At 41.4% G+C, this 10,706-nt stretch overlaps 2 pseudogenes; one reads left to right on the top strand and one right to left on the bottom strand.

The window, feature by feature from the left end:
* The first annotated feature begins 1,480 nt into the window (after positions 1–1,480).
* Positions 1,481–3,551, top strand: LOC123114623 (4-hydroxybenzoate polyprenyltransferase, mitochondrial-like; annotated as a pseudogene).
* Positions 3,552–5,409: 1,858 nt separating this feature from the next.
* LOC123115651 (ESF1 homolog) lies at positions 5,410–10,287 on the bottom strand (annotated as a pseudogene).
* Between the last annotated feature and the right edge of the window lie 419 nt (positions 10,288–10,706).

Raw genomic sequence — 10,706 nt, 5'->3', positions numbered from 1 at the left:
CCGGGGGCCGCCGCCGCCAACGTCGCCCGGGCCAGGCCCGCGGCGGGCGCCAGCGACGGCGACAGGGAGGAGGAGGAGAGAGGGGGAGGGCTCGCGGGGAGGGAGGGGAGGCGCGGCCGGCCGCCCGCGGGGGCGGCGCGGTCGCGGTCGCGGTGGAGATGGAATTCATCTTACAATGTTTAAAAACATGTTTCAGTCCTAATTAAGATATCCACCTCATAAATTATCTTTTTCTAACTTATCCATGTGTGCCTATGCATTGGTGTATTTTCATCACCTTCTATCCAACAACTAGTGGCGGAGCGATCTATTTGTGTACATCGCAAGCACCAGATAATACTCGTTCAAGATAGAGAGAGGATCATTGCAGCATCGCCAAAAGTAGAAAAGCACAGCTACACCTGCACCTAATTTATGTGATGGCCATATGGAAAGAATGTAATAGAAGAATATATATTTAGGCAAGCTTTTTTATGAAATAGCATATATGCGTGCGCGCGCACACACATGTCCACATATAGTACATGACATTCCACTCTAGCATTCTTGACATGCCCAAAATAACTTCTAAATCCGAGCCAAAAGAAAATTTGTTATAGCATTTCATCACCAAACGGAAGGGCAGCCTTGGCGCAGTGGTAAAGCTGCCGCCTTGTGACCATGATGTCACCAAACACTACAAAATAATGACAAGACAATAAGAAAATATCTAATTACAATAATTGCAAGAAAACACACTGAAATAGTGTATACTTTTTTTACTATATAAGAAAATAATTGTCTGTAATTTAATCCTTTATTTCGTCCAGCGGAGACCTTGATCAAGCTGATCTATCCTTACTTTTCGTTTCCGAAAGGAACTTAAGTAAATAACATTTGCGCCCTTGTCAAATGTCGTAGAAACATACTTACATTTTCCTCTATCATATACCTAGACACATGCTTCACCATGGAAGCATGTATGTCTTCAGATCCACAATCATCCTCCAGCTTCCTTGTGGAGGGTTCTCTCTTAGGTGTCTGTAGCTTTGTACATATGCCTATGCCCCCCGTACAATTCTTGGGTGTTAGGAAAAACCTGCAGACGAGGTTAGTGGACCGCCTACCGAAGAATCCCCAATAAAGAAGCAAAAGGTTGATGGTTGATCTAACATCACATATTCTTCCATGGTGAAGAATGTGCTCGGGTAGATGACAGAGGGGAATGTCGGTCCCAGTTCTTGGATATTTGACAAAAAAGATGAAGTCGTCATCGACTTAATTTCTTCTCCAGAGCATGAAGGATGGATTGATCAACTCGGCGAGTTCTCCTCTGGATGAAATGATGTATAAAGAAGAATTCTATGAACTTGCGTGCAGTTATTGAACATTGATGTTTTTTAATTGTCTTGGCATGTTAATTTCGTCTTGTTTGGTGATGAAATGGTATTAAAAACCTTGTTTTCATCGGGACAAACAAGTTACTTTTGAGATGTCAAGAATGTTAAATTCTGGAAGGTATGTACTCTCATTGTTCAACATGTTGTTTGTGCATATATGCTTGGTACATTTTTTTTGTTTTAGGCAGAGGAATTGACATCATAATTATGGTAAGTGTCTGATGCATGTGAGGGTGTTTCTATTTTTAAGCTAACTTACGAATTATTTATTTTCTTTGTTGTTGTATGCAGAAGCAATGAACTTCTCATATTGTAGGCATAATTCTATTTTTGAAATATTATTTTCAAGTTGTGCCATGTAGGGATGTTTATTTATTACTAATGTCTTGCAGTTGGTCGGATACTGTTGTGCTCCTTTTGTGTACCAGTGCTTCCGTTTTATTGGTGGGCTTTGTAATATTTATAGCAACGTTGTCTAGAATTAAGTAACCATGTGTATTTTCTGGATCTATGCTCACTTTAGCTTGTAAATTCCTTCCACAACCAAGCGAAAGTGTTGTTGTTATTTCTCCGGTACTTCTAGGGTGCTTTCTTATCCCCTGATGAAGAGGTTCACATTTTAGGTATGTAATACACACGTAGAAGGTTTTACAACCATAGTTTTGATTACATAGAGTGATCACTTGAATTACTTCCGATGCAAATTTTAATAGCCTCTGGCATATCTTGGCTTGACCTTCAACTGGGTGGGGAGCTTTGTTAGGATGGGCTGCTATCGAAGGCAGCCTAGATCCTGCAGTCATCCTTTCACTGTATACTGCTGGTATATGCATATCAGGTATTTTTCTAGTGGTGTTCTTTCGTATGTAAATTGATTAGAAACATCTTATCGGATGTTCTTGGTTTCTGATGGTGGTATCTGAATACATGCCAGCATTAAGGTTTGGAGATTCGACAAAGTAATGGATCGGTGCCTTTGGTGCTGCATCGATTGGCAGCTTGGCGCTCAGTGGCTGGCCGCAATTAATGCTGATCTTGGTTGGTGCTCCTTATCATATTGCGTGTTCTATGAAGAATAAACTGCTTATTAGCGAACCTGCGGAACCGTCTGTCTAATGCTGCTGCTCGCGAGTTGGATTGTGTGCTGTTGCTGTTGCAGGATTTCCAGCAGGTGGACCGATCCGACGAACGGTCCCTCACCCATGGGCTGTCGTTCTCTGCCAAGAACGCCTACTCCTCCATTGTTGCTGAGGATTCCTTCAACCCTCACCATGACTTTGTCGGGGCTTCCAAGGTTCCGATCAAGGTCAAGATCTTCGCATGGCTTCTCCTCCGTGATCGGCTAAACACAAAAGCCAACATGTTTCACAAGCACATTGCCCAATCAGCAGCATGCCCTCGTTGTCAAGACCCGAATGAGGATGCTCTCCATCTCATCTCCAACTGTTCTTATGCGACACAGGTTTGGTCTTCCTTGGGTCTGCCGGCTCCAACCTCCCTTGCTGCTCTCCACCAACACCCAACGATTCTGGGCCTCAACCCCAACATCTGGCCATCAGTGGCTCTGACTGTTTCATGGAAGCTATGGGATTCGAGAAACGCTCTCGTGTTCAGAAACGAGGATCACTCCCACAGAACTACGATAAGAAATATTGTAGCAGATTTCTCCCTCTGGGTTTTCCGGTTCAAAAAGAAAGAAGGCAATATCTCTACTAGGCAATGGCTTAACTTTCTCTCTTCAGCAATCCCCTAAAGTTGATGTTGTAACCGAACTGCTGCTGTAATTCTCGACACCTCTTTTGAGTGGTAATATATTCAGGTGGGGAAGCTCTCCCCCCCGGTGACCGTTCAAAAAAAACATACTTTAATCATGTGGGATAGGACATCGTGGCCCTACTACCCTTTTCTGACAGCCGCAGCTTCACAGTTGGCATGGTAGATTTCAACCGTCGACTTATCTGACCGCGCAGATTGCAACAGAAAGAAAGTATGATTCTTCAGATTGAAACCATGGAGATTAGAACAAATGGTGTGTTCATTGGTTTGTTAGACGTACCATTACTAAGTGCTTAAACTCATTATGTCTAATCCCTACTCTGCAGGTTTGTCTCAAATAAGTGGTTTCGAGCTCTGGTATTTAGTGGAAATTTGTTCAGGCAACTTGCATCGTGATACATACATGCATACATCAGGTATGTTGTTTTCTCTAGGATTCTGATAGTTCTGATAGAACCAGTACATATTTCTGACTAGTACAATAAGAACAATCAGACTGTTTTTAACCTTGTACATATTTCTGTAAGTTTTTCTCTCTCTGTCGTAACATGTGCTTTCTCAGTTTCTTCACCACTTATAAATCTTCGGAAATGTTAAAAATCTGATGTCGGATTTTTGTTAAAAATCTGACGATTAGATTTGCCATGCGAAAAGAAATAAAATTGTCATGCTTGTGTATAAGGATTTGCCATATTCTACGGTGAAAGTTGTCATGTAGTGTAAAAAATCAACACAAAAATTGCGATGTTGGAGCATTTTCCTTAATTTACATATTTTTATGGATTTTAAAGGTTTTAATGAATTATAAAGATCTTAGAGCAGTTAACTGAATATATGACCATTTCACACAAATTAGAGCATTGTGTCTGAATATTACAACATTTCCCTGAATTTAACTTATTAAATTGCCTTTTTGCTGAATTTATATATAGCTTTTCAGCACAAACTAGTGCACTTGCCCTGCCCCAGCAACGACACCCTCTCAGACTCTAGCAGCAGCAACACATCTCAAACTGCTACATCTTCAATGCCTGCCTGCACAAGCTAACAAGTTTAAACCTCCTGAAAACAAACAGATTTGCAACTGTCGATGTTGTACCATCTTCAGTCCCAAATCAACATCTGCTGTCAGAGAGAGATGAAGAGGGGCAAAAAGGGGAAACGATGCATCTTCAGTGCCAACCTATTCCTGTTTCACATGTTATTGTTGTCTAAGATGAAATTGTGCTGTTTTTATGTTGCAAATGTTGTCCCACGTCTATGGAAATGCCAGAATATTTGCTGTTACATTGCTATGAAAATGCCAGAAATATTTTTGCTATATGTACAACATTATCATCTCTCTTCTCCCATATCTGTCTGCCCCCCAATAGCAGCAATCTCTTCATTCTTCTCTGTCAGTTGATCTTGCAGATCAACAACAAGCTCTTCTCTTCCTGTCTGTTCTTCAGAGCGAGGCACATTTTCTTAAGAATGCAGCTCCCAAACTTCATCGCACAAACCATCAATCAGATCAGTAAGAAACATCATCAGCGGCCAATCATATCATTCAACATACCCACATGCACTGGTATGTTCAATTGTCTGCACAGAAATCAGTCAGAACGGACAAGGAGAAAAAAACAGCAACCCAGAAGATTGTAGCACGTCAGCGATCTCAAACGGCCACAAGGTTCAAATTAGACTAGGATTTGATGGTTCAGAGTGCTAATTTTAGGGAATCAAAGCTTAATATTAGCATTACCTAACCTCTACAAGTTAAAGGCTTAAAATGAACCTTACTCTATGCATGCTAAAAGAAAAAAGTTAAGGTGCAAACCAGCCGAAACGTGGCATGTAGGTCCAAATAATCAAATAAGTAAACAGTAAATCAAATAAGGAAGTAATCAGTAAATCAGAAAAGGACTCAAATAATACTAGAAGTAACTCTGAGAAAATAAGGAAATATGTATACTTTGCTTAAAAAAAACAGCCCGTAAACATCAACGCTGTGAACTGTGTGTTGCAGTCCAGAGCTGTTTGATCTGGGGCTTCGTAGGGTGAATATATATTCAAGGGGAAAATGAAAAATGGTATGGATCAGGATGATTTCCGGAGCAGCGAAGGGCACAGCAAATGACTAAGCTGTAACATGTGCAAGTGCCAGAGGATACACAGTTTTTCACAAAAAACATTTAGCCAGTAAATGAAACCCTTGCAGTAACTTGTTGTAAATGAAGATACATTAATTATCTACCTAGCTTAACATTATAATTTTTTTCCAACTGGATCATTGTGCTCTCATAACAGAAAAAATGGCACATCAGCAGCAGGCGCATAAACACCAAACCTTCAAGCTATTCTAGTACAAATCCATCTTCTGACTTCAGATGCATTTCAACCAAAAGGAAAAAAAGATGTATCAGAGCAAAACAAAACAGCTTCTCTATCGATCACTCTAGCTTGCTTTCTTGAACCCGGTAAGGTTCCTTTTGAGAGAATTGACAGTAGACAGCATCTGCAGTTTCTCCGTGGAGCGCGCCCCATCGTGTTTCCGTGTCTTCTTACAAGATGCATCATCTAGATTCCCCAGAGGTGATTCCTCCACAGGTGGTTCACTGTCCAATGTTCCTGCATCTGCATGCGCACCCTTCTTCCTAGCTTGTTTTCTCATGAAGGTGGCACTCCTGTACAAAACCATTCACAGTAAGCATAAACCAACACTATGGAGGTCAAGCAGATTATACACTAGCAGGATAGGGAAATGAGCACTAGGTGATACCTCTTGTACTTGGGATCAGTAGGATCCAATGCATACAGATGATTCGTCAACGTGGCTGAGAACCTCGAGTCATCTGTGCTAATATCGATTTCAGGAAGTTTGTCCTCGACACAATCCTTGCCCTTCTTACTCCTGCGTTCTATGTTACAACCCTTTGCACCATTGGCTGCATCCTGGTCAGCAGCAACCAAGAGCTCCAACTCTTCTTTAGTTGCTTCTGGCTCAAAATGTTCCTCTGGAAGCTTGTCCTTTGCTTTCCCTTTGGTCTTCACCTTCTGTTTCTTGATTGGCCTAACTTCTTCATCAGCCTTTTCATCCTCAAAGAAATCATCATTTTCATCAGCGCTATCTTCGTCACTGTAGTCATCATCATCCTTTGACGACCTCTTCCTAGCTTTCCGCTTCTCCTTCGTTTTTTCTTGGTGCGTCTCCCAGACAGTCTTCGTCTCGGTGCTCTTTCTCTCAAGGATACGCTTGCTGAGGTCCTCGGGTTCCATGTTGAATGTTATCTCCATGCCCTGGTCATCACTTTGTTCCTCGTCAGATTTATCTCCTTGTAGTAAAAGAGCCAACCTTTCCTTGTTTATTAACTTTCTTTTCGCTACACCATTTGGCAGAGACTCATCACCAGAGTCGTCTAGATCATCATCTGATGCACTGTCATCACTTGCTAAATACGAGTATATACCAGGGCCATCTAACTGCAACAGAAAAAATTGAAGTCGTCAAAGATGGAAAAACAGACAAGCTGGACAAGAAACGATGACCGACAGATTGAAATTTTTCATGAGACAGAAGGGTAGAAAAATGCATGGCACCATTATCAAGTTATTTGATTTTGTAAGAACAACAAGTGTACAACTCACAGCTGTTGAAAGAAGATTTACGAAAAAAATACAAGTGTCTACCATGATACTGTATTAGAACTCCAGCTGTTCCAAGAATATATATTCACTAGTATAAATGAAACTGCATTTCCTCCTTTATTATTCAGTAGTGCTTATCTTGACACTGGGTTTTCCTCCCTTGACATTTATAAAGTCAACGAGGAACTGATTTTCAGTTTCCAGTCAGCAAACGAAATGAGCTGACCTGATCCTCTTTGAACTTCCACCTCAAGATGATCTTATGATCTGGTTCATCGTCATCCCAGGTGAGCTCAACTTTGCTTGGTTGCAAAGCAGGAGTTTCAAAATCAGGCTCCTTGTAAGTAGGAGGTGCCTGCATGAAGTCAAACAAGTACCGGACTGAAAAGATCTCTTTTAACACAAGTAAAAGGCAACTTGTGCCCAAATAGCATCATAACTTTGCAAAGCAATATGGGAAGAAACTTTGATGTTGGCAAGTGCCAATAGTTTAATATGCCCAGCAACAAATATAGATGCAGATACAATCTATCCAAGTAAGGTACCTCTGTAGCTACACCACAAGCAGCATGCTTGAACTCCATAGAGTCAGGAATAAACTGCAAATCGTACACATTTGCCGTTTTCAAGAACTCAGTACCATCAAGAGTTGTGTATAGGTGATTCGCAGTTGCACTGGAATCACACACAACAACTGCATAGTAGTACCTGCAGCAAGACCCACATAATCATCAGAGAGCTTACTGGGCAACCCTTGGCAAGCAGTAACATTTTCATATGGGTCATATGAAAGATGGATGGACAAGGCTATTTGGACATATGCATGCAACCCCAAACATGTGAAGCAGAAGCCACCATAGTTACATTTGCGGATAGGATTTGAACATTTTAATACTTAAGTTACGTGAAGATTATGGACGATGGTTAAAAAAATCATGCAAAGTCTACTCAGTAAGTCCCAGAAAAACAGATAAATAAACGACATAATAATCAGCAAAAGTATCTCTGTGCCTTGTTGGTAACCTCAGTCTGTTTAGCTCATAAGCACGCAGCCTGTTCTCGGTCTCAGAGTCATGTTCACTATCGTATTCGTCATCAACATCATCATTGTTGTCATCTTCATCCTCGTTGTTATCGTTTTCCCCACCATCACCACCATCATCCTCATCGGCACCAAGAAGAGCAGATGGGCCTTGTGTTCTCTCAATATTCATGCACTCCAGTCCAAATTCTGATGGATATATCGAAACTGATAGAACTCGCCCACCTTTCGGGACGCAAGATGTCATCCCCATATACAAGTCCACTGCCTGTTGACGGGGGCAAAACAAAGGAATACTATATTGAACCCAAGGATGAGTAGGGGTTATTTTGTTTGGATCTTCAGTTTTAGCAAAACAGGGTATCGTTAAGTTAGATTTGGATTATTAAGTATCAAAATATTTTGTTGGGTTGCTATAAAAATCACAGGAAGTGCTTTAATACTTAACCAAACAAAATAATGAGCATATTTGAATGCAAAAACAAGCATTACATGTGTGTTTTGAGTGATGGGATTGCTTTCAAAGTTATAGACTTTAGTTCCACCCTAAGGGCTCGAATTCAGACCCCCTGCCCGAACAGGTCGTCAGTGGTAAGTTTGAACTGATGTTGTGAGGTTATATATTAAGTTTCTTCTTTTCAGAACTGCTACTGGTTTACCAGAATCTATTAAGAAAATTGCGATCCAAACAGCCCCTAGAAGTTTTATAAGTCTGTCATAAATACGCAAAATGCAAAAACAGTACAGCAATGCATGTTAGCCTTACTGAAAAGAAACATGTTGGCATCAAAGATCAAACACATTCTTTCAAGTGATTCTCAAGAAACTAAAATAATAAAATTGCCTTTTAACATGGCTGAAATTGTTTAGGAAGAAAGGATTATTTCTCAAGATAATAGAAATTAATGAATTGGTACACACCTTAATATGATCCCAGTCCATATTAACAACAGCAAGCCTGTGTGTTTCCTTATCGATCATAGGTGTATCATCATGCCTCGCCATCAAGTAATGAGCAATGCCACTGCCGACAGAGTACTGCAGAATAAAAAATTCAAGGAAACAGAAATAATACAAGAAAAATGTCTCTCTTGAAGACAAGAAAAATATAACTAACAAAGTGTCCTGTGAAGATAATTTAGCAACCATATGGATATGCTAAAAATAAGAACACATAACATAAGGCCCGTACTGGCAGTAAAACTAACTGTGCAGTAAATTGCCAAAAAATTCAGAATATAAGATCAAGAGTTGTAGTTAGAACTTAGAAATCGTTCTTTGAATTGCATGGCTAAAGAAACATGCATATCTCTGTCTCTACCAAGCTTCCATCGATAAACTTCATGCTCTACAAGAAGAAATACTAACATTAACACTTCAGAGAGCACAAACATACACCACAATCTGTAAAATCATCATAACTTGAACCTGCATAAGTGGGATTGAAACAGCATCTGTTCTATCCACATGAAAGATCGGATCAAACAGCACACAGTAAATACGTATTTACAAATAACAAACCAGACCATATATATTTAAGATATTAGCATACGGAAGTTCTTTTATTCTCTGCCAAGAATTCGAAAGCCTATTTTTTATTGGCAAACTGAGAATTCCAATTGGAGAGAAAATACCGCCTATTCACAAACCAGGAGCATATACTAGCATATAGATTATCAATTATGATTGCAGAAAATGGAGAAGGCTGCAGTCTTTATAGCATCACGGAATTGGAAGGGAAACATCACCTGGTCATCGTCCTCGTCCTCCTCTGCGTCGTCATCGCTACTAGAACTCTCTTCTTGATCATCTTGCTCATCCTCTTCCGGCTCATCATCCTCCTCTTCACGAATGAGCTTCTCTTTCTTCTTCTTCTCCTCCTCCTTCTCACTCCCTCGTCTTGGTTGAGATAGTAATACGACATGGGTTTCTCCCGGGCGCACTTCTTGCGGCGCCTGCCGCGCGTGTCCACCGGCGCCTCCGACGAAGCAAAGATCGGGTTCGTCAGCATGCTTTAGAACCTGGAGTCCAGAGCCACCTTGGCCTCCTTCCGCGGCATCGATCGGAACCTGGGGTCAGTCCGCGCCGCCGCGAACCGCTCGTCCTCCATCGTCCGCCTCATCCTCTCGTCTCCCCGCCTCGATCTCAGCCTCAGCCTTATTCTCCTTCTTGGCTTCTCGCCGTGCTCCTTGTGCTTGCGCTTGCGCTTAGCCTCGTTGCGGAGAGACGCTTCGTCGGCGGCAGGGCGCTCGTGCTTCGCCTTCCTGTGCTTTCTCTCATCCTTGGAGTTCGATTTCTTTGCACCCTTGAGGTCGACGGAGTTGCCCGGTGGCGCCATGACGGCTGCCGCTAGGGGTGCAGTGGAGGTGAGCAAGAGGTCGTCGGGGGCGAGTGGCGGCGGGGATGGATGCGCATGCGGCTGACCAGAACGTGGGGCGAGTAGCGGCGGGGACGGTGCGCCGGCAGTGCCGCCTTTCCACGCAATTATGGGCCGGCCCATTTTCGCTACCTGCGTGAATTCCTCCATGTCATGTCAGGCTTTCCGGCTATGCGCACCAAGGTTCTGGTTCATGTTCCCTAAAAAAATTGTCTCAAAAAAAATGTTGCCTAAAAAAACCATTACGTTCATGTCCGATTTTTCATTGATTTTTTATTATCCTAAAAAACGAACTTATTACATTTTAATTTCATAAATATATGTTGCGAAGAAATATTCAAGACTTTTTAAAAGTATATGATTTTAAAAATGGTCCTGATTTGAAAATTTAGTGACGAATTCTATAAGACGTCTGTCTATATTAAAAAATGTTCATGAATTAAATTTATTTTTTTCACTTTTAAAACAATTCATGGTTTCAAAGAAAAAGTCATGGATTTAATTA

The sequence above is a fragment of the Triticum aestivum genome, chromosome 5B (genome assembly GCF_018294505.1).
Source record: "Triticum aestivum cultivar Chinese Spring chromosome 5B, IWGSC CS RefSeq v2.1, whole genome shotgun sequence".
Lineage (NCBI taxonomy): Eukaryota > Viridiplantae > Streptophyta > Magnoliopsida > Poales > Poaceae > Triticum > Triticum aestivum.
The sequence above is the reverse complement of the archived record's forward strand: the minus strand, read 5'-3'. Positions and strand labels throughout refer to the sequence as shown.